Below are 25,654 nucleotides of genomic sequence, written 5' to 3'. Positions count from 1 at the left end.
AGTTAGTATAGGTTATTATATTCTGTTATTTTTGACTGTTTCATCAAGGAAACTCCACGTTTCTTGAAGAAACAAAGCAGGGACTGTAATGATTGGAATGGCGCCACCTGCTGGAGACTTACTGTACAAAGGCTCCCCATGAAGTGAAGGTCTTTGAGGGCAAGACCAGGAGTCTTTTCTTTGGTGTCAGGAGGTGACATCTGCTTGTGGGAGATAGAAGGGAGGAGCCTGGTGCTCTGACTGGAGCCTTTTCCTGAGGACTCTGGTGGAGTCGGGAGCTAGAAATGCGCTCTCCCTTTAATAGATAGATGAATGTAGGCCTTTCTCTCTCTCTTTACCAAATTCTTATTCTACTTAATAAATGCTTAAAAGCCTAACTCTTGCTAAAGCTTATCATTTATTGGCGACCACTCATTAGATATTTTAGACAGATTAGCTAGAATTTTAGCCCTTAACAGTATATGAGGTTGGGGATTGGACCTATGATTTCATAGGTATAGAAAACTCCTAGATGACAATAAAACGTCCTCTAACCAATGTAGTTAGGTATCTTTTCTGAAACTTAGCATCAGAATCGAGTGGAGACATTGATAAATTGTATACTACCCAAGGTTACAGCATGAGTATATGTCAGATGTGGAATTTGAACCCAGATATTCTTGGCTTCAAGACCAGCTCTCTGCCCCCATGCACACTGCCTCTGGTATGCCAAAGATTCAATCGGTGAATGAATTTTTCCTAGAATATTAGAGCTGGAAATCACCTTAGAAACCATCTGGTCAGGGATCCCCAAGTTTTTTCAAAGGTGCTATTATTGATTCCACAACTTATCATCACATTGATCATGTGGAATATGTGCAGAGATGGAGACAGAGCAAGTAACTGAGAAGGGTTCTGATGGTGGCATTTGCCAGCCACAGTGAGGGGTCCTGACATTACCTTCCCAAATGGAAATTCCTTTTAGCTGAAGAGAAAATATTATAGTAATAGCAGTCAACTGGGACATGAGCCAAATAGCGCTTCTAAAGACACTGGTACATTGGGACGGGCCTTTTGGGGGTTCCTAATTTGTCCAACTCTTTCTATTTTACAGATGAGGAAAGTGAAAGACAGAGTTTAGGTAACTTGTTCTGGGTCACAGCGCTAGTTGGTGGTAGAGTTGGGTACCCTGACCCTTCACCCAGTGTTCTTCCCATTCCATGCTAGTTAATGATTTCTATTCCAAAAAGGACATGACTTTTTACACCTATTGAAATGAAAGTTAACTCAAATATTGTGTTTTGATCATACTGTTTGCTGTTAGATGCGATGGTTTTAAACTCAGCTATCCTTAGTTTAGCAGTACAAAAAAAAAAATCCATTTTATTTGCAATATCCTTTCAAGTATCTGTTAAATCCTTACATGCCAGTCACTGTGCCAGGTGCCAGGGATACAAAGACCAAAATAAAAAGCAACCTTTGTAGTAAAGGCACTTACAATCTATTGGGGGTAGATTATACAAAGGTCTATTCCCTCTCGTATAGGATTTTAGAGTACCTGGGAAGAAGCCTGCTGGATGAGGACAAAAATCTTCAGGTTTTTGATTTATTATGTCTTTTTTTTCCCCTCAGTTGGGGCAATGAGGGTTAAGTGACTTGCCCAGGGTCACACAGCTAGTAATTGTCATGTCTGAGGCTGGATTTGAACTCACATTCTCCTGAATCCAGGGCAGGTGTTTTATCCACTGCACCACCTAGCTGCCCCCAGTTGATTCATTATGTCTTAAAGACACAGTGCCACTTTCCTCTTACCCTGACGAAATCTCATGTGAAATGTTCATGGGAGCTGGGGCGAGCTCAGAGTTCCTGGAGCAGGGATTAACATTTTTGTATGTCATGGTCCTCTTTGGCATGAGACAAATGGAATTTCAGGTTAGAATAATGTGCGTATTTTAAAATTAATAATGAAAGGAAATGCCAAATTTTCACTCTAGGTTAGCAGAAAGAAAGATGCAAATATTTTTTCTCATCCGAGTCCAGAGACTCCCTGAAATCTATCTATGGATTAATCCCAAATTGAGAACCACTTTTCTAGAGAATGGAGTGGGAATAGCGATAGGTATGGTTGCTGGGACCTGAGTAGTCACAGAAACTCAGATACTCCTGCAGCCTCCACCCAATGAGGCTGAGAAAGCAATCAGAGACAAGAGACAAAAGGTGGGTTTTGGCAGACTCCTCATTGCTGAACTTTCCATTCAGAACTGATCTCAGATGACAATTTTTGTATATCCCTCTTCTCCCTGCCCAGTTAAATCCAAAGCTTCCCTATTCATTAAAGCTTGCTTACATTTCTGTTTAATTAATATTGAAAGCCTGAAAAAGTGTGGTCAACCATCACCTATCTAATATGCATGTATTTCATTATGAGACAGAGAAAATAGACTCTATAAAAAATGCCATGATCTTTTTGGATGAGGGCTCCAAAGCAAAATGAAAGAGAATTTTATTGATTTATACTTCATAATTTCCCAAATCAGGGCAAAAACTTGAATCTGGTTTTTCCCTGGGCAAAGGCAGAATTTAGCAATTGTTTCTGCCTGGTAGAAAGCTGAACAAGTTGCTACAGTGGGACCCTTGGCCATTTCAATTGTTCTACTCTAAGCTTACACACACACACACACACACACACACACACACACACACACACTCCATGGGATGAGTCACAGTGAAGACTAGAAAATTAAAAGCTGTGGCTGGAAAAGACACATTCCAAAGGTAGGAGCTAAAGGAAGAGAGTATAAGAAAGTATAAGAATCTTTTTTTGGGGGGGGGTGAGGCAATTGGGGTTAAGTGACTTGCCCAGGGTCACACAGCTAGTAAGTGTTAAGTGTCTGAGGCCGGATTTGAACTCAAGTACTCCTGACTCCAGGGCCACTGCTCTATCCACTGCGTCATCTAGCTGCCCCAAGAGTATAAGAATCTTAATCCTTACTCCCTGGAAGTAGCCTGGTAAAAATTTTTTCACATTATATTAATAATCCCACCCAGACATAGCACTAAATAGAGGTCCTTATCATAGGACACTTCACACCCCTCCACTGCCCTGCTTTGGGAGTCTGAATACTGCTTTAATTCATTCTCCGTGCTTCTTTCGAAGAATTTTCCTTCATCATTCCTATAAGTATTGAAGATATCAATGCTACAAAATTCATTAACTTGATTTTTTTCAGTTTGATTTTGATTTTTATGTTTTTTAGTTATTTGTCCTTAGCTGTAATGAAGGTCTGGTGCATGCACAGAACCATCATCTTGCTCCATTACTGCAACCTCTCCACATGGAGGACACTGGGGAGTCACCTCCTGGAAGAATCATGGTGGCATGTAAGAATTGAGAGACTGTGGAGCATGGGTGGACACTCTGTAACTGGTTCTGTTTGGCTAAACAAGTGGATGATAGGAGTATTTTTTGGTTGACTGCATCGGCTAGAACTGTTGGGGGGCAGGAGGGGAGGGAATAAGCATTTATTAAATGCCTACTATGTGCCAGGCCATGTGATAAGGGCTTTACAAATGTTTCATTTGTTGTTGTTTGTCCTTTCTTGAATAGGACCATGACCTCTCCCAACTTCAGGGCCAGTGCTCTATCCACCGTGCCCCTTGGCTGCCTCGAATGTCTCATTTAATCCTCACAACAACCCTGTCAGGGAGGTGCCATTATCCCATTTTACAGTTAAGGAAACTGAAGCAAATAGAGTTTAAATGACTCACCCAACGTTACACAGCTAGTAAATGTCTGAGGCCAGATATGAACTCAGATCTCCCTTGACTCCAGGCCCAATTAATTGTACTATTTAGCTACCAATATGTCAGTCAGTGTCTTCAAAAAGGCCTGAGTTAGCTCTTGCCATTTCCCCTCTTCTTGTTGTAGTAAGTGGTCTCCAATCTTGGTCAGGAGAGTAAGTCACAGGAACACGGGAGTCCAAATCCGTATTAGGTGTTGCAGTCAGGCCAGCATCAATGACCCAAGGAATAAGGAGAGATCTTCAAAAACAACGTTCTGAACCCATGACAGTAGATTCACCTGACAATCATGGCTACTTCTGGACCTGAACTTTGGTGGGACCAATGCTAAGTAGGAACTGAACAATGTTTTGAACCTACTCTCCTGCAGTCCAAGGTGGTATATAGGAAGAATATGCTTCAGAGGTATTGTGGGAAATGCTTATATGTTTATTCTTGCTATAACTTTGAAGTAAATATCTCTTTGTAAAAACTATACTTGGGGGGCAGCTAGATGGTGTAGTGGATAGAGCATCGTCCCTGGATTCAGGAGGACCTGAGTTCAAATCCGGCCTCAGACATTTAACACTTACTAGCTGTGTGACCCTGGGCAAGTCACTTAACCCCAATTGCCTCACCAAAAGAATCAAAACAAACCAAAACAAAAAACTATACTTGGAGCAGCTAGGTGGTACAGTGGATGGAGTGCCAGACATGAAGTCATCTTTATGAGTTCCAATCCAACCTCAGACACTTACTAACTTGTAATCCTGGGCAAGTCACTTAGCCCTGTTTGTAAAATGAGCTGGAGAAGGAAATGGCAAAACACTACAGCATGTTTGCCAAGAAAGCCCACACAAAGTCAGACACAACCGAAATGACTGAACAATAACAATGATGACATGATGTTAAAGTGATTAAATGGAATTGGGATGCTAGCCACTTGCCCCCTACCCATGGGAGAAACACAGCTGATGAAGGCTTGAACCAATGGCAGCAGGAAAGTGACCCCTCCAACCCTTCAGGGTTCCCTAGAACCCTGATAGGGAGATGTAGCAGGTTTAGTGAAACAAACAAAACAACAAAACAACAAACCTCCTCCCAACCGCATGGTTAGCTAACCAAAACCAGCTGCAGAATGTTCACCCATGTTCCATAGTCTCTCCAAGACACAGGTCACCATAATTCTTCTGGGAACCATATTCTCAGCATCCTCAAAGTAGAAAGGTTGAATCAGCTGAATCTATGAATGCACCAGACTTCCATTTCATAGAACGTCACTTAATGAAATACTTTTGTTATTACTGGGAAGATTGATTTTTGTTCAATTGTATAATTTTGCTTTGCTGCTTTCTGGATTTTATAATTTTGACCCACAATTTTGCTCTCATTTTGCTGCTTTATTTCTCCCTCTCACTGAAGCGTTCAGTTGATTTTATTTTCAACGAAGTCTCTAATTTTGGTTTTCTTTTGTTTTGCTGTTATTTTGTTTCCTTGTCTCCATCTTATCCACTCTTAAACAGTCCTATGTTGCATTTGCATATGCAAGCCTATTATTTAATGATGCTACCTGTTATGACACTGCCTATCAGTGTGCAAATGGAATACAATTACTGTTATTGCTACTATATTTTCATATTCATTTTATTTCTTTTTTGTATTATAATATATTTTTTTTAATGAGGCAATTGGGGTTAAGTGACTTGCCCAGGGTCACACAGCTAGTAAGTGTCAAGTGTCTGAGGCTGGATTTGAACTCAGGTCCTCCTGACTCCAGGGCCGGTGCTCTATCCACTGCGCCACCTAGCTGCCCCTTTTGTATTATAATATTGCATGACCATTTTACTATTATTCTATTGGGGTTTTTTCATGGCTTAATTCATAGGTTAGTCTATAAACCAGATGGCGGTATAAGTTACTTGAAAAGTATTGTGATGTTTTTTAATACAAAATTTATAAGGGGCTACTGATCTTAGGTGAACAAAAATAAAGACATTATAAGGGCATTGAAAAGATGTTCATAACTGGAAACCCCCCCAAAATTTGTAAGAACTTTCTCTGAAAAATATCTGGCATACAAAGTATATAAATAAATGATCCAAAGAATGACAGCTATTCCTCAATAATATAAATGCTTCAGATTACTAATGATGAGAGAAATGTAAAGTGAAATAACTCTAAAGTTCTATTTCATATCTATCAGGTTGGCAAAAATCACACAAAAAAGGGAAAAATATTGGAGAGGAAGATAGGCACATTGATGCACTGTTGGTAGAGCTGTGAATTGGTAGTTATTCTAGAAAGGAATTTGGGACTATTCCACAAAGTCACTAAACTTTGCATATTTTTGAGGCAGCAATGCCACTGCTGGCCCTCTATCCCAAAGAGGTCAAAAAAAGAGGGAAGGGGGGTCAGCTAGGTGGTGCAGTGGATCAAGCACGGGCCCTGGATTCAGGAGGACCTGAGTTTAAATCCAGCCTCAGACACTTGACACTTACTAGCTGTGTGACCCTGGGCAAGTCACTTAACCCTCATTGCCCCACCAAAATAAATAAATAAATAAAATAAAATTTAAAAAGAAGGAAGGGACCTATGTGTAAAAAAATTTATAGCAATTCTTTTTGTGGTGGCAAAATATTGTAAACTAAGGGAGCATGCCCATCACTTGGGGAACGGCTCAACAAGTACTGGTATAAGGATGTTGTTGTTGGGCATCCTTCATTTTAGAAAAGGACCAATGACATGATGGGGTGATGTGAATTGTATTTAAGTGAGTTGCACGAAGTTGTAGGCCTCACTATTTCTTCTAGAGTCCTGAAGTCCAGTGGCACGACAAAAGTCAAAATGACCAATGACAGCCCAGGATGCAATGGGTGGCCTTGTCATCTTCAATGTCTAGTCAAGATCTAAGCATTCCAGACCACCTGCTTCAGCAGTCTTTGTGGCCATTAGAACAGATTGTTTTCATTTGTCCATTAATCTGGGAGAAATCTTCACATACTTGAAGTGGTCACCCCAGGGCAGCTGGGTGGCGCAGTGGATAAAGCACCAGCCATGGATTCAGGAGGACCTGAGTTCAAATCTGGCCTCAGACACTTGACACTTACTAGCTGTGTGACCCTGAGCAAGTCACTTAACCCTCATTGCACCACAAAAAAGACATCCCCCTAACTCATTGACAGATTTAAGGCCTGTCTGTTACCCTCACCCTGGTTTAGCCCACCTGCCGAGACAGTTTTACTGGGCTGTGGCTGCTGTACATGCTAGAGCTTTTTGAAGTCACAGGTTAGAATTGGGTGACAGATGGATAACAAAGGTAGATGAGCATCCCTGAAAAGAGCTCAGCAAGCCCTCACACCAGAGGTGCTGGTCCCAACTGAATACCCATATACCCTATATAAATGTAATGAAATATCATTGCACCATGAAAAATGATAAAAGGGATGGCCTGAGACATACCTTGGAAGACTGTATGAACTGATACAGAGGGAAACAAGAAGAGCCAGGAGAACAATTTAGACAGTAACAATAATGTTGGGAAAAAATAAACTAACTTTGAAGGACTTAAAACTCTGAACAATGCAATGACCAACCACAATTTCAAAAGACCAGGATGTATCATACTACCTGGCTTCTAAAAGAGTGGTGATGAACTCCAAGGACAGAATGAGGCATATGTTTTTGGACATGGACAATGTAGACATTTGTTTTCCTTGACTGTGCATATCTTTTTTTTTTTTTTTTAGTGAGGCAATTGGGGTTAAGTGATTTTCCCAGGGTCACACAGCTAGTAAGTGTTAAGGGTCTGAGGCTGGATTTGAACTCAGGTACTCCTGACTCCAGGGCCAGTGCTCTATCCACTGTGCCACCTAGCTGCCCCAGACTGTGCATATCTGATATAACAGTTTTGTTTTTCTTTAAACTTGGGGAGGGTGGGCAGAGGGGGAGTGTGTGGACATTTTCATCTTATTTGGCATTAGTTAGGTTCAGAATTTTAAAAATAAATATAAAATTATAATAAGGAAAATTAGGTCAAAGATCACAAGGTAATTCATAGAAAGATCAGGACTGGGGAAAGCATTCCACCAGCATTCTATGAATTACTATTGGATATGACAGAGGGAGACAAAAAATGGGAACTGATCTATAAACCTTGTATTGAGGAACACTCAATCAAGAAAATGAGCCTTAACGTGCTAAGCAGACCTTACAGCAAGGAAGTTGAGAGAAATATTTGGAGTGGAAAGGGGGAAGACCAAGGCTAAGTCCACTCCATCAAAAAGGAGCAGCCCATCCATACATACAGGCTAAAGCTGTGTTGGTTTTTGTTTGTTTGGCAGGGCAATGAGGGTTAAGTGAGTTGCCCAGGGTCACACAGCTAGTAAGTGTCAAGTGTCTGAGGCCGGATTTGAACTCAGTTCCTCCTGAATCCAGGGCTGGTGCTTTATCCACTGCACCACCTAGCTGCCCCTAAATCTGTGTGCTCTATGGCAGAGAGAGCTCACCTGTGTGTCAAGTGAGGGATGGACAATGCAGGTTTCACAGAGATGCCTGGCTTGCATCAGGTTCCAGACTAGACATCTCACGGTGGACAGCAATAATACGATCAAGAATTGAACCCCCTCAAGAACAGACATTTGTCTTCCTGGAAAAGACCACATAGAGGTCCGTGCTGGATGTGCAACAGAACTTCTAACAGGCTTTGCAGCAATCTGATAGAGACAAGATGAGTTGTCTAATGGAAAGTAATGGAAACCCTATGCTGAATTTCTGAGGTGTCTAAAGAAAAGAGACTCCGGAAGCATATCTCAGGAATGCTTAAATTATCTCAAGTCTTTTTGTAACTTTGGTCTAATTGATAGAGTTTGGTATTACCATTCAGCACAAAGGGGAATTACCACCCCACTTCAAGGTATGGATGGATAGACATCTGTCAAGAATGGCATGTGATGGGCCACTGGAACATGCATAGAGTGTAAGGTGGTTGTCATGCTGTGAACAGGAAGTGCTGTGGGGAGATTTTGGAGCTTGGCGTCTTGTTGCCTTCACCTCCTTTGTTCCCCACCTTTAACCCTTGAGGTTCTGTCTGCGCTGCATTGTGGGACCAGGAAGTGCAAAGTTGATGGGACCACAGACGTGGCTGCTTCGTGACAGGCCGGGCCTCTGAGGTAAAGCATTGCCTGTTTGAGGCTCTGTTTGAGGACCATGATAAGTTTATCTGGCCCACGTGTCTGACCTATTCAGCATCCAGTTTGAAGTGACCGTGTCTCAGTTAGTAAAAGTGGATGAAATCAACTAGACTATGCAGATCAACTTCTGCATGAAACATGGATGAAATGACTATGAGTTAAAGTGGAATCCTTCTGGCTATGGTGAACTGAATTCATGCCTATGCCTTCTGAAAAGATATGGAAGCCTCTACATAGTGTCATATAAGAATGCAGTTAGGGGCAGCTAGGTGGCGCAGTGGATAGAGCACTGGCTCTGTAGTCAGACACTTAACACTTACTAGCTGTGTGACCCTGGGCAAGTCACTTAACCCCAATTGCCTCACTAAAAAAAAAAAAAAAAAGAATGCAGTTGGAGATTTCCAGGTTCACACAACCAAAGCACTGCTGAAATACACAGAAGTTATCTGGATTTCTCCTTCCATCAAACAAACATAATTCGATTCCCATTTGACTACCAAAATTGCACCAGAAAGTTTTAGTTCCTGGTCCCAAAAAGCCAAAAGTGACTTGGTTCTGACTGGCTCCTCTATGAAGATAGGTCTCAGTATAAGTACTGGGAAAGTGATGAAAACAGGATATCAAGTACAACTGCTGTGAGAAGGTTTACCTTGCTATCACTTATTCTGTTTACCTCTACCTCCTGTATTTGTTCTATACTATTAACATGATCATTCCCTGCCTCTTAATTTACATTTTGGTGATGTTGGTACTTCAGTTCTGGGGAGAAAGTGACACTCTGCATCTCTTGTCCTCAACTGGGTTCTTCTTGGTGATCGCTGAAACCACCCCTTCCATGTCTCCAGTCATTCCTCTGATAAATGTGTACCTCCTGTTCTCCATGACTTTTGTCACCCTGTCCATGGTCATCACAGCCTTTGTCCTGTTGTACCACTGAATTTCTAGGACTCAGACAATGCCCCAGTGGGTAAAGACCATATTCCTGAGATAGCTTCCCTGGATCATGTTCATAGTCAGGCCTTCAAGCACCCAGGAGGGTTCTCAAAAGTTCGGGTCCTTCTCTAGTGCCAAACTCTCCAACCTTAATTGCTTCAGGGGCTCAGAGGCAAAATGCTGGAAAGAAGGCTAACGTACCAAGATGGGATATGCAGCATCTGCTGCCACTAGAGAGTTAATCTCACCAAATTTAGCACCGACTTTCTACGGAGATCCAGCTCCGTATCTGCGAGCTTTCCTTCTTGGTTCTGCCACCAGAAATGAAAGATGCAATAAAAAAAAAAAAATCAAGTGCAGCATTGCTGAAAAAAAAATTGAGGATCAAGATGCCTGGAAAAATGTTGTCAGTCATTGATCACATTTTCCTATGAGTTTTCCTTTTGGTTTGTATTTTAGGAACAACAATTCCTACAACCTTTGATGACTAGAATAAAATGTAGCAGCCGGGTGAGTGTATTTTGCAGGTTAATCAAGATAATCACTCTAACAATCACTAAAACCACTTATATTTGATATTGTTTTATTGTCCAAGATTTTGGTCCATTCTGGTCTCTCTGAGTGCTGTTGTAATCCACATAACTAGTTTATTTGCAATGTAGTAAACTTTACTCTTTAATTTATTCACTTAACATTTTCTGTTAGGAAAATAAACTAGGTCCATGCACTCACCAAGAAAGAAGGCAGTGTCTTCAGGTGTTTGTTCATTATAACAAAATAGATAACTAAATTTCATATATTACACATTAAATGGGAAAAATTAAAATATAAAACCCTTAAAAAAAAGAACATAAAAGTCTGATGGGGGTAGGGGAATATTCTGAAGGGGAGGAGATGAGAAAAGCCTCAACAGGCAAAGAAATCCTTTGAGGAAGAAAAGTGAAGATAAAAAACTTCCAGGGTTAAGGGGGAAAAACCCTTCACTGGGAAAGATTTTTTAAAATAAAGGAGGGTGCCATTAGGTGGTTGCAGAAGAAGAAGATCTCAAGGTAGTAAGATAAATAAAAACAAAGTCTCACTTCTCCCTACACCTTGTCCTCCGAGGAAATGGCCACAATTAGATCTGTTTCAACAGAGGAGGGGCAACCTTGGATTTAATTGAGGATTAAAGAAAAGACTTCCTCTAGCTCTAGAGGAATGGACATCAACTGAGTCCAGAAACAGGAAGAGCCTTGCCATCCATGGTGAAGGAAAAGGCATGACCTTTTGAAGGGAAAGAAACCTGACCCTGAAGGAAAGGGGGAGTCTGGGCAAAAGAAAAACCTTAGAGGCAAAGGAAATGGTCTCAATTTGATCTGATCTCTGGAATAGAGAAGAACTAGAACTCAACTCCTGAATCCTCAACACCAAAAGTGAAGTAAATAAATAGATGAATGAATAAACAAATAAACAAACAAAGCAAATAAAGGGCTTTAAAAATTATTTTAGGGACGACTAAGACACAAACCAGAAAGAATAACTAAAGATCACCTATAATCAAAATCAAAGAAAAAAATACAACTTGCCCAGAAGAACAATTTGAATAACTAGAAAGGGTCATTTTTTAAAGTAAAAAATTATATCATAAAAAAAAATTAGAGCCATGGAAGAGAGATTTGGGTAAAGAATCTACAGCTTAACAGAAAGAGGTACAAAATTTTACTCTACTAACAAATTCCCTAAAAATTATAGTGGGCAAAATAGAAGTTAAGGAGTCTAGAAGACAAGGATTACTTGTTATAAGTCAAAAGATTGAAAGGAAGAAACTGTAAGGCATCTCTTACATAAAAAGAAACCCCAAAATGAAAACTCCCAGGAATGCCATTACTAAAACACAGAATTTCTAGATAGAAGACAAAAATAACACAAGCATCAAGAAAACATTCACATGCTGAGAGAATAGTCAGGATTGCAAAAGATTTATCAGCTACCACTATAAAGGAATAGAGAATATGGAATGAAATATTCCAGAAAGTGAAAGATAAAGGTCTAACAACCAAGAATAACTTACCAAGCAAAAAGTATAATCCCACAAAGGGGGGGGGGAGAAGAACCTTCAAAAAAAATAGGTGACTTTCAAACATTCATGATGAAAAAAATCTGAATTGAAAGGAACTTTGAAATATAAATATGGGAGGCAAGAGACACACTAGTGAACAATCAGATAGTACTTTATAAGGATGAACTATTTGCATTCTAATGGAAGAGGGTACAATGAAAAGATCCTTTAAGAATCATAATAGCATAAGGGTTTATGTATGTAGTCACATGAAACAGAAGACTTAGAAATAGTTTTGTTTTTGCCACATCAAAAGAAGAGAATATTGGGAGAAAAATGAGAGGAAGGCTGGAGAAATTTATTATCTAATATCTCAGGATGTGCAAGTAGAATATATAAATATATAAAAATGGAAGAATGGGACAGGAGAGTAGGTAACACATAAACTTCACATTCATCTAAATTGATTAAAAGATAGCAGTATACAAAAATTCACAACACACTCACCAAGAGTTTGGTGTAGGAACTTAATCAACTCAGCAGGGGCATAGATAGGAATAGGTAATATAAGGAGAAAGTAGATTTAGGGAGGAATTAGTCATAAGCAAATTCTAAACTTGAAGGGGGATAGTGAAATTGTTAAAAGGAAAGTGTAAAAGCATGTAATAAAGAGGGATAAAGGAGTAAAAGAGTAGAAAAATGTATAAAAGAATAGGATGGAGGGAAATATACAGTTAACTATCATGACTGTGATGTGAATGGGAGGAACTCACCCTTAAAATTGAAGACGATAACAATGGATTAGAATGCAAAAATCCAACAATATGTTATTTACAATAAATATACTAGAAACATAAATACACAGAGTTAAAATAAGGAGTTGGAGCAAAATCTCTTAGGACTTGGGTGAACACCCCCCCCCAAAAAAAAGTAGGTGAAGCAGTTATGATTTCAGACAATGCTACAGCAAAAAACAAAACAAAACAAAAAAACCTTAATTAAAAGACATAAATAGGGAAACTATATTTTGCAGAAAAGTAATATAGACAATGAATTAATTTATATTCTGCCAATTATTTCTGCTGCAGAGGATATAAATTGTTTTCACAATCATTTCTCTTTTAAATAATGAAGAAACAGTTTACTGCTGTTCCATGCTATCCTTAAAATCTATAGATCCTCTAAATCATTCATTAGGTGTTTAATTATTTTACTTTGTTTTTCAGTACTTCTTCATAGACGCCTAACTTATTTACTAGATCTGGAGGTCACATTTCTTTTGCTTTTAATGTCCTTCCTGTTAGTTTAACTGTTTATGTTCAAGATCTTTGCATTTTCTTCTTCCAGACATCTTTGGTAATTTTGGTCTTTCCCCCCTTGTTGTTTAGTTGTTTCCATCAAGTCCAACTCTTTGTGACCCCGTTTGGGGTTTTCTCGGCAAAGATACAGGAGCAGTTTGCCATTTCCCTCTGCAGCTCATTTTATAAATAAGGAAAGCGAGGCAAACAGTGTTAAGTGACTTCCCCAGGATCACACAAGCTAGTAAGTAAGTGTCTGAGGCTGTATCTGAACTCAGGAAGATGAGTCTACCTGCCCTCTCCCCTTGGTGGTTTCCTTGAGTGTTGGATCTCAAAAATGTCTTGGTCTCCTCCCATGCTGAGCAATTCTTCATCAGCCTGGGTTTCTGCCCTAAGTGACTTTGGAGGGGAGACACATCTGGCCCTAGCTAGATGCTGAGCTCTTTACCTCAGGCTTAATGGAGTGCTACACAAGCCCCCTCTACCCCAACACATAGCCCACTCCATTTTTTTGTTCTTCAGATTGTTGTTGCAGCAGTATAGAGCACAGTCATGCTGTTTTCTCAGCTTAAGCAAATTTCCAAGGCACCGGGGAAGAGAAGATGTAGAGTTGAGCTCTATTACAACCACAGACATGAGTTCTGCTCCATTCTTCCTATTTCTCCACTCTCTTGCAGAGCTCTGTTTGTGGCACAGAATTCTGCTACGGACCTATAGCTGTCTGAGTTAATCTATTGAGGTTTGGATCTCTGGGGCACTGAGGAGGAAAGGTAGAGGGTCAGTTTGTAGAGTTGAGCTCTATTAAAAGGCCATTTGTGTGTTCTGCCCCATTGCCTCTGTTCCTCTGCCCTCCTGCAGAGCTCTAGAGCCTAGACTATTAAACAAGTTCCTGCTGTTGGGATTTAGGATTTCTGTGGCACTGGGAGGAGGTAGAGGACGTCAGAGTGTAGGTTTGAGGTCCTTTGCAAATCTGTGGGTTGACTTGTGCAACCTTGCTGCCAGGATTGTGGTTGGTGGTGGGGAAAGTAGTGCTGAGTATTATGGGTTAGGGACTATTGGTTTTTGCTATTAGTTTTGGGTTCTTACTTTATTTGGGTTTTTGGTGTCTTAGATCATGAAGACAGCTAAAATGCTTTATTTCTGGCACACACTTTATAGTTTGTAGGAGAGAGGTTTGAGAGATTGTGAGGATCACAGAAAGTATCTAGTCCTTGATCTTTTTGGTCATATGAACCCTTAATTTCAATGTTTAACATATATGGACTAAATAGCATAGCATCCAAATACTTAAAGGAAAAAGTAAATGAATTACAAGGAGACAGCAAAACAAAATAGTAGGGAACCTCAATGTTCCCCCTTTCATAAAACTAACCCCAAAAAAGTTAAGGACCTGAATAGAATTTTGTAAAAGTGAGCTATGCTAGGTCTTTGAGAATTACTGAATGGGAGAAAAGAGGAAACATATTTCTCAACTGTGCACAGAATCTTTACAAAAATCAACCATGTATTATGTCATAAAAATCTTACAAACAAATGCAGAAAAACAGAAATATTAAATATGTGCTTCATAGACTACAATAAAAATTATATTAAATAATGGTCCTCTGAAAAAAGCACTAAAAATAAACTGAAGACTAAGTTACAATTCTACAGAATTGGTAGGTCAAAGAATAAATGATAGAAACAATAGATGACTTCATTAAAGATAAGTACAACAATGAGACAACATATCACAATTTTTGACACGTATGCCAAAACAGTCAGTCCTTAAGGGAAAACTGCTATCTCTAAACACTTTCATTAACAAAAAAGAAAAAAGATCAGATCAACAATTGGTCATGCAACTAAAATAAAATTAGGAAACCAATGAATTGAAAAATCCTAATCAAACTCTAAAACAGAAATCCTGAAAATCAAGAAAGAGATTAACAAAATTAAAAACAAAAAATTGACTGAATTAATAAATAAAACCAGCAGTTAAAAAAAGATAAATCATTATCTAATTTGATTAAAGAGAATAAAAAGGAAAACCAAATTATCAGTACCAGAAGTCAGATTTGGAATTCACAACAAAATAAAGGATACTATTACAAATTATTTTGTCCAACTACATGTCAATAAAACCAATTTAAATGAAATAGGTGATTATTTACAAAAATGTAAAATACTCAAATTAAGAGAACAAGAAATAGAGAATTTAAACAACTCAATGTCAGAGGAAGAAACTGAACAAGCCATGAATGAACTTCCAAAGGAAAAAATCACAGGATCACATGGATTCATATGTGAATTCTATCATATAATAAGAGAACAATTCATTTCAATATTCCATTAACTGTTTATAAAAATAGTAAAAACAATGATCCTACCAAACTTCTTCTATGAAGAAGGCTATATACCAATATCTCTAAAGAATAATGATATAAAAATTTTAAATAAAATATTAGCAAAGAGGCTGAAACAACATATCACAAAGATTGTATACCATGGCAAGGTTGGAATTATATCAGGAATGCAGAATTGGCTTAATATAAAGAAAAATGTTGGCGACTATATTGATAACAAAAACAATAAAAATCATGTTATATCAATAGATGCAGAAAAAGCTTTTGCCAAAATACAGCTCACTTCCATTAAAAACAGTAGAGAACATAGGAATAAATAGACCTTTCATCAAAATGATAAATAGAATATATTTAAAATCAAGTTAGCATTATATATATAACAGGAATAAACCAGAATCCTTTCCAATAAAATCAGAGGTGAAATAAATATATCCATTGTCACCACTTCTAGTTGACCTTTTTTTTTTTTTTAAGTGAGGCAATTGGGGTTAAGTGACTTGCCCAGGGTCACACAGCAAGTAAGTGTTAAGTGTCTGAGGCTGGATTTGAACTCAGGTACTTCTGACTCCAGGGCCGGTACTCTATCCACTGCACCACCTAGCTGCCCCATCTAGTTGACCTTTTAAAGAAAAAAAAAATTGAGGGAATAAGCATAGTAAAAAAAGGAAATTATCCCTTTTTGGAGATGATATGATAGGTTTCCCAAGGTCAACTAAAATTAACTAAAATAGTAACTTCAGCAAAGTTATAGGATATAAAATAAATTCACACAAATCATCAGCATCTCTGTATAATACCAATAAAACCCAATGGGAAGAAATTCCATTCAAAATCACTTTGAATGAATAAAATACATGGGCGTGTATCTACCAAGATATACACAAGAACAATACAAATACAACGACTATTTATAGAAATAGACCCAAATAATTGGAAACATATTAACTGTTTATGAGGATAACAATAAAAGTGAGAATACTACACAAATTAATTTATTAACTCAATGCCTTAGCAATCAAATTAGCTTGCAGATTCTCGCCTGCAGACTTGTTTCTCAATGGGACTGTTAAGCTTAACCATGATATATTGGAGTTTGTATCCCCTCCCTCTTTTTTTTTTTTTTTCCCTGGAGGTGACCTATGGATTCCTTTAACTGGCACTTTGTTTTCTGTGTTCAGAAGTTCCAGGCAATTTTTTAATATTACTTCTTGCATTATGGTGTTCACGTTTTTTGACTTGTGTTCTTTTGGGAGACCTGTAATCTTTAGGTTGTCTCTACACATCCTGTCTTCAAGACTACTAATTTTTCTTATTAGAGAACGTGTTTTCTTTTAATATTATTCCTTTCTGCTTCTCTTCTTCAGACTGTCCTTTACTTTTCTGTATTTCCATTCCCAATTAGTAATTGAGATTGAACTCTTTTGTTTCTTCAGTGAGACACCATCAAAGATTCAAGTTTTTTTATTCTGCCAATTATTTCTGCTGCACAGGACATAAATTCTACTTTCACAATTCTTAATTGTTGTTTTAAACCATTCAGGAACAGTGTGTCATGATTTAATTCCATGCTCCCCTCAAAATCCACAGGGTTCTCTGCATCTGCAAATATTGACTTGTTTTCCTTTGTTTATACAGTATTTATTCATAGATGCCTAAACTCACTTACTAGATATGGAGGTCAAATTTCCTTCTGCTTTTAATGTTTTCCCTGTTGATTTATGTTTATGCTCAAAGTCTTTGAGATTTTTTCCTCCTGAGCTCTTTTAGTCTTCTCTCCCCTTTATTTTCTCTTATTGATTACCTTGTGGCTCTCTTCTGGTGGTGGTTTTTTCCCCTGGGGGCTGGATTTCAAAGAATCTCAGCCTCCTCCCATTTGAGCAATTCTTCACAGTTCACCAGCCTAGGTCTCTACTCCAAGAGACTTTTAGTGGGACAATACTGGCCCCAGCTGGATGCTGGGCTCTTTTCCTCAATCTACTAAGTGTCCACACACATGGTGTCCTGTTCCTTGCCCCTCTTCCTTAGTTCCTTGGCCCAGCAGTACAAAACATCAACACACTGCTTTATCCTAGACAAATTTCTCACATTTCGAGTTTGGATCTCTGGGAAAGAGGGAGGAGGCACGGGTCAGGTTGTAGATTGGAGCTCTATTATAAGCCCAGACACATCACTCTCCCGCAGTTTTATTGAAGCACAGTGTGCCGTGGTTGCCCTGGCTAGAGCAGCCTCGGTAATTTGTGGTTTGGAAATCCAGGCCCTAGAAAGATGCAGGGATCAAGGTATTTTGTTGTAGGTTTGTTGCTAAGTGAGCACAGGTTAGGCTTCAGTTCACTGAGTTGTTGTTGTTGCTTTTTATTCTTCTTTTGAGTTCTTGGTGTCTCTGATCATGGAGATGGCTAAAGTTGCTTTGTCTTTGGTGAATTTCTGTTTTGGAGAAGTTTGAGAGGTCATGAGGATAGAGAAAATGCTCCATCTTGTTGATATATGACCTAGAAGCTCAGAATAATCAAATTGCCAAAACATTACTTTATAGAACTAGAAAAAAATAAAATTCATATGGAGACAAAAGAAGGCCAAGAATCTCAAAGGAAAATAATGGCGGGGAAAAAAGAACAAAAAGGGGCCACCAGTAGTGGGTTTTAAAATATATTTTGTTGCTGATCAGTTTTTTTTAGTCTGACTCTTTGTGAACCAATTTGGGGTTTTCTTGACAAAGATACTGGAGTGATTTGCCATTTCTTTTTCTAGTTCATTTTACAGATGAAGAAACTGAGGCAAACAGTGACTTGTCCAGGGTCAAACAACTACTAACTGTCTGAGACCAGATTTGAATTGAGAAAGATGAATCTTCCTGACTCCAGGCCTGGCACTCTAGGAACTACGTCACCTAGCTGCCCTAATCCATATTACAAAGCAGTAGTTCTCAAAACAATATGCTACTGGGTTTTTTGTTTTTTTGAATTGATCGATAGGACAGATTAGCCACACAAAATACAGAAGCAGCAAAATAGCTTAATATTTGATAAATACAAGACCCAAGTTACTTGAGCAATAGCTCATTTTTTGATTATATCTGCTGGGAAAATTGGATAGCAGTATGGAAGAAATTAAATTTTGACCAACACCTCACATCAAAAACAATTTAGAGAAACAGGAAAAAATTATTTACCAAATCTATACATAGAGGAAAGATTCACGGCCAAAGAAGAGGTGGAAAGGTTCACAGAAGATAAAATGGATAACTTTGATTACATAAAATTAAAAAGGTTTTGCACAAACAAAAACAATAAAGCTATAATTAAAAGAGAAACAATTAATTGGGAAAAAATCTTTATAGCAAGTTTCTCTGACAAATATTATTTCCAAGACATGTAGGGCATCCCAAAAGTCCTAGGGCAGTTTTAAGCTTTAGTTCCTTAATTACTTTAGTAGATACACATGCATAAAACAGCACTAAGTGTCATACCAATCAAACTATCAAAGAATTATTTTATAGAGCTAGAAAAAAAATCCATCTGCAAGAACAAAAGGTCAAGAGTATAAAGGAAATCAATGGAAAAAATTTGAAGGAAGGCAGCATAGCAATACAGATCTTAAACTGTATTACAAAGCAGTAATCATGAAAGCAATCTGGTACTGGCTAAGTAATAGAGTGGTGGATAAGTGGAACAGATTAAGTACACAGTACATTGTAATAAATAACCACAATAATTGATAAACCCAAACATTCAAGCTTTTGAGGCAAGAACTCACTATTTGACAAAAATTGTTGGAAAAACTAGGTAACAGTTTGGAAGAAACTAAATATAGACCAACATTTTTTACACTATAGACAAAGATAAAGTCAAAATGGGTACATGATTTAGACATAAAGGGTGATATTGTAAGCAAATTAGGGGAGCATGGAAATTTTTATGTCAGATACATGGATAAAGGAAGAATTTATGACCTAAAGAAATAGAGAGATCATGGGAAGTAAAATGAATAATTTTGATTAGATTAAATTAAAAACTTTTGCACACACAAAAATGATGTAGCCAAGATAAGAAGGAAAGCAGGAAACGGGAAAACTTTTTTTACAGCAAGTTTCTATGATAAAGGCCTCATTTCTTAAATATATGGTGAACAGAGTCAAATTTATAAAAATAAGAGCCATTCCCCAATTGATAGTCAAAGGATATGAACAATCAGTTTTCAGAAGAAGAAATCAAAGCTATCTATAGTCATATGAAAAAATGCCCTAAATCACTATTGATCTGTAAGGATAGGAGCCATTCCATAGTTGATGAATGGTCTATAGATATGAATAGGTTGTTCTCAACAGGTATCTACAGGCATATTTTACAAATCACTAATTATCAGAGAAATACAAAGTAAAGCAATTCTGAGGTTCCACCATATACCCATTGGATTGGCAAAGGTAACAAACAATAGTTAGCATTTATTGACATAGCACTTTAAGGTTTACAAAGTGCTTTATAAATATTAACATATTTTATCCTCACAACTCTCAGAAGGAGGTGCTATTATTATCCTCATCATAAAGATGAGGAAACTGAGGCAAACAGTGATTAAGTGACTTGCCTAGGGACATACAGCAAGTAAATGTCCAAGGACAGATCTGAATTAAGGTCTTCCTGATGATAGTAACTCTCTATCTACTTCACTACACAACTCCAAAGATGACAAAGAAGAAAGGAAGGAAGGGACAAATATTGAATATGCTATGGAAAACAGGCACACTGGTGCACTGCTGGTAGAATGGTGAATGTATCTAATAATTCTGAAAGAGGAAAAGATTCTATATGTACAAAAACATTTATATCACTCTTTTTATAGTGGCAAAGAAAATTGAAACCAAGTGGATGTTCATCAATTGGGGAATGGCTAAACGAATTGTGGGATATAAATTTAATGAAATACAATTTTGCCATAAGAAATTTTGAAAAAGATGATTTCAAAGAGCTGCAGAAAGACTTGTATGAATTGAAGCAGGATGATGTAATCAGAAACAGAACAATTTATATGACAACAGCTTTTATCCACTGCACCACCTAGCTGCCTCATGACAACAGCTTTTAAAAGCTATAAGAACTCTGACTAATACAATGATCATCTATGACTCCAAAGGATTGATGATGAAACATGCTGTCCATTTCCTGACAATGGATTTGGGGCACAAAATGAAACTTTTTTTGCACACATCTAATATGGAAATTTGTTTTGCTTGACTATGAATTTTATTACAAGAATTTTGTTTCTCTTTTTCCAGTGAGGTAGTAGAGGGGTAGGAGGGAGAAGAAATAAATTCCTGTAAAAACAAAAATACATATATTTTAATTTAAAAAATATTCCTACAGTAGAGGAAGATAAGGATCACTTTCATCTTCCCAGCTAGATTTTACCAGTTTGAGCACATGCCACAATGCATCTTGAGGGCACCTGACAATTTCCAACAATTGATGGAGAAAGTAAAGACGTGAACTACCTTCAAGTGTTGATAGATCCTGGTGACATTATTGCCTTTAGGAAGACCCTAGAACAAGAGGAGAGACTGATGAAAGTGTTGGATCAGTTAGAAGAAGATGGTGTGAACCTTTTCATTAACAAGTGCCAGCTTTTCAAAGTTTTTGTCAAGTAAGTGTGCCACATAGTATCAAGACAAGGTACAAACTCCAAGCCAGAGAAGAAAAAAAAGTGCCCCTGACTGGGCCACATCCCCACCCCCACCCCAAACTTTCAAGATAAAAGGGCTTTTAAAAAAATTAAACATTTTATTTTTCCTAATTACATGTAAAAATAATTTTTAACTTTTTAAAAAATTCTGAGTTGCAGGTTCTTTCACCTTGCCTTCTTCTGTCCCCTCATTGAGAAGGTAAGCAATTTGATAGACATTAGAGATATGGTCTCATGCAAAACATATTTCCGTATTAGTTATGTTGTGAAAGAAAACATACACACACAAAAATAAACAAAGTAAAAAATATATGCTTTAATTTGCATTCAGACTCTATCCGTTCTTTCTCTGGAGATAGCATTTTTCATCATAAGCCCTTCGGAACCATCTTGGATTATTGTATTTCTGAGAATAGCGAAATCATTCGATCATCATACAATATTACTGTTACTGAGTGCAATGTTCTGGTTCTGTTCACTTCACTTCACATTAGTCCGTGTAAGTCTATAAGGACCTTTCAAGGATTTAGTGGTTATCAGCAATTTGTTAAGAACTATGCTGTCACTGCTAAACCACTGAACGGTTTTGCTCATGCGTTGCTTTAAAACCTACAAATCTCTGTGGAGATTAGCTGTGAAGAGATGTGAACATGCTAACAAAGACTTGGTCAATGTCTTCCCCACATGTGCCAGTGCTGGCTGATGCAGACCCAATCAAGCTTTTTGTTGTGCATACAAATGCCAACTTGGAGAGCTTAGGAACAGTACAGTGGCAAGTGAGGTTCGATCACCAGAAACCAGTTGCATCTGTCAGCACTGGCTTGAATATTAAACCTGTTCTGAAGTTCTTGGTCTTCTAGTTTTGAAGTGGTCACTGAGACATTCAAAGATAATGGACATGGAATTGCAAGTGTGGACTTCCATGGACATATTCTGACCAGTGCAGGTATGGAATGATGTAAATATGGACTTCCATTGACATATTCTGACTAGCGCCAAGTTAAGGTGATGTTTCCCAGAGTTGGGTGGCATCACTAACCAATCATGAATTCAGCCCATATTACCAGCCAGGGAGGACTAACATGGGTAGGTGACTTGTCTGGAATACAACATGATGGTTAAGTTACAGTGTCATTTAAAGAAAGAGTGGAAGCCATCTGTAACAGACAAGGAGCTGAGTTACAAGCAAATTGTGGTGGTCCAGCACAAAGTATAGGAAATGTGCCAGACAGCATAGCAGTAGTGTGCATGAGCTCTGCTTCATTGAACCAATCTTCTTCACTTTGGTTATCTGTGGACAATTGGTAAAGAGAGGGATGACTGATGAAAGACTCTTTGAAGTGAGCCAAGCCAAGAAGTGAAGATGTGATGGTAAAGATCTCAAGTGCCAGCATCTTGAAAGAACTTTACTTTTTTTTTTCTGGGCAATGAGGATTAAGTGACTTGCCCAGGGTCACACAGCTACTAAGTGTCAAGTGTCTGTGGCCAGATTTGAACTTGGGTTCTCCTGAATCCAGGGCCAGTGCTTTATTCACTTTGCCACCTAGCTGCTCCCAAAGAACTTTACTCTTGAAGCAATGGCATAAGTTGGAAACTGGGCATTTCCTGAGGTGGCCATGAGAGCTTTACATGATGACTAGACATTTGATGCAAAAAGGCTGTCAAAATCAATTTTACTGGTTCAAGCAATAAGGTACTTGTGCAATAATAGTGATTAGTGCTCATAAACCATCTTTTGGTGTTGATGGACAACTTCCTAGTTTGTGCACGGGCATGCCCAACTTAGAATGAGAAAGGTTCCACAGTTGCTCAGGTTCTGTGGGAGAAAGTATTTTTCAGTATATGGACATCTTGCTAGTATCCATTTGGATCAAATCAGAAACTTTGTAAGCACACTGTTCCAGGAGATGTCAGCTTTGTGTTAAGTCCAGAACTATATTACCCTTATGGAGAAACATTGTACAAATATTTCAAGAACACTGAGACTAGAGCAAAAACCTCAGTAGTTTTTTTTTTTTAATATGCCCAACTCCACTAGTAATAATACTACAAACTTTACAACTGATCTCTTGATATTTGGGTGTCATGCCTGCCTATTGACTTGTACTTTGGGATCTCTAAGGATAGAGAAATTGTAGACAGTAGCAACCAATACAACTGTCAACTAAGAAGCTAACCACCTAGGTACAACTTTAGCCAGAAGATTAATGACAAAAACAATGGTACAATGCCCAAATTCATTGCCAAACATCTTCAACAAGGAGTCAGTTTCTGCTGAGAAATCCTGGTGTTCATGGGACACACAAATTGTCAGATTTATGGAAAGCTATCCTATAACGAGTTGTGAAAAGACTGGGCAACTTGTCTATTTTGCAGAATAATTCTGGAGGTAGATGGGGGCACTGTAATGATAATTCAATGCAACCATTTACTGTTTATAGGTGTTAGTGGGATTTGCTGGGAAGCAGGTAGAAACTAATAGACACTGTAAGCAAATGAGACCTGTACTAGTAGTACAAAGATAAACTGAACCAAACAATGGATGAGAAACATATTTCAGATGAAGAAGGCTCTGTGTACTATAACCGCCACACCAATTCAAATAATGGTAGGAAATTGCAACCAGAAGCAATCACTTTTCTGCCTTCTACTTCAAAACTAGAAAGACTCCTAGGGTATGGACATTCCCCGACATGGTTAATAACATTGCCAGCTAGTCTGAGTCCTCCAAAATGTCATATTTAAGAAGGTAAGGCTATAGTTCTGATGAAGATGGTCGGCACCCACCATAATTCAGGCAGAAGGGCAGGAGATATCAGCAGGTCACAAGAGAGCTAAGCTTATTTGACTGGAGACCAGAGTAACTTGTGATATTTCTTGGGAAACTAGAAAAAATATTCCCAGTGTAGCCATGTGACAGTCCCAAAGTTTATGCATAGATTGTTATTCTTGAATATATTTTCCTTCATGCCTTATTAATTAGTATATTGAAGTATGACTCTTTTTTTATTACTTTGCTGTTCGTGCTTATTTGCTTGTATTATCACATAGGTATTGAACATATTTTTGATAGCTATACAGTTGCACCGTTTACACAGATGTTGGTGTAACTTGTTATTCTGGAAGCCTACTAAGCTTGAGATCAAGGACTATATTATTTTTGCCTCCTGCAATTATCATGGTGCCTGGTAATAGGCATATTTACTTGTGCTTGATGGATACTCATGTATTGATGTGACATGTACATATAATACATTCTACATGTCACTTAGGCTGGTTGCCACTGAAGTAACCTGTCAAGTCATGTTTTATACAGTGCCAGCTGATGCTGCACTTATCTCATTCAGTTAAGTTCTGGCATCATTTTGATGTTACGATGCATGAATACAGATGTCAAATATACCACAGCTGATTTGTAATCACAATTCATGATTCCAGAGAGGGATATCATACCCCAACTACCAAAGGATTTAGTGCAGTTGGCATAAAACCTGCTGAGTGGGATGGAAATATTCAGTTGTGGTTTTGTTGTTTTTTTCCGCCCATTGGCCAGAGGGAATATTCATTAAAGACACAGAGTTATCTTTTCTTTCCACCTGCCCTGGAGAAATCCCATCACAGGTGAGAAGTGTGTGATCCCAGGGGTAGGCTTGGATACCTTGCATGGAAGTTTTGAGAAAAAAGTTGGAGCATGATGGGACACAGACATGGCTGCCGTTGTTAGAGCAGTCACAAGACCCTGGCCACTGCCCCTGCTTCCTCTGTCCACCAACACTGGGAGAGTAGAACCAGGCCCAGATGAAAGGCATTTCTTTATAGACTGGTCATTGCTAAAATTCCATTCAGGAGAAGAGCTATCAGCTGGTGATTGTTGCCTGTCCTTCTCCTTGGACCTACACCACATTATTTGATAGGGATAAAAACAACAACAACAACAACAACAACAACAAAAAGAACACAAGGGGCAAAAGACAGTCCTTACTCTCAAAGAGCTTACAAACTAATGGGGGAAAGAATATGCAAACCACTATGTACAAACAAGACGTGTACATGATAAACTGGAGATCATCTCAGAGTTTACATTTTCTGTTCAATTACTATTGAAAGACAAAAGTGTGGTCAACCATAGTAATTTCTGATTTGCATGAGTTAGGATGCAATGTGAGAGGCTAGGCAATGGGAATGGGGGTAGGGAGGAGACAGTGATGAGTGTAATTAAATAGATAGAGATGGAGAAAGTAGATTCCATTGTAAATTGCTGGGATCTTCCTAATCCAAGGCTTCAACGCTTTCTTGTCATCTCCGCGCCATGCTCCCCACACTTTGGCTGTCATCTCTTTTTTCCCCTTCTACCAGAACCTTGTACTCTGCTCCTGGGATGCTAGGCTCTGATAGATGAGTTTATGCTTTATCTTA

General features: G+C 38.4%; 1 pseudogene; it reads left to right on the top strand.

Moving 5' to 3' along the window:
* Positions 1–619: 619 nt before the first annotated feature.
* Positions 620–24,348, top strand: LOC122729005 (annotated as a pseudogene).
* The last annotated feature ends 1,306 nt before the right edge of the window (positions 24,349–25,654 follow it).

The sequence above is a fragment of the Dromiciops gliroides genome, chromosome 5 (genome assembly GCF_019393635.1).
Source record: "Dromiciops gliroides isolate mDroGli1 chromosome 5, mDroGli1.pri, whole genome shotgun sequence".
In the NCBI taxonomy this organism is placed as follows: Eukaryota; Metazoa; Chordata; class Mammalia; order Microbiotheria; family Microbiotheriidae; genus Dromiciops; species Dromiciops gliroides.
Note: the sequence above shows the minus strand (reverse complement) of the source record. Positions and strands in the feature narration are given on the sequence as shown.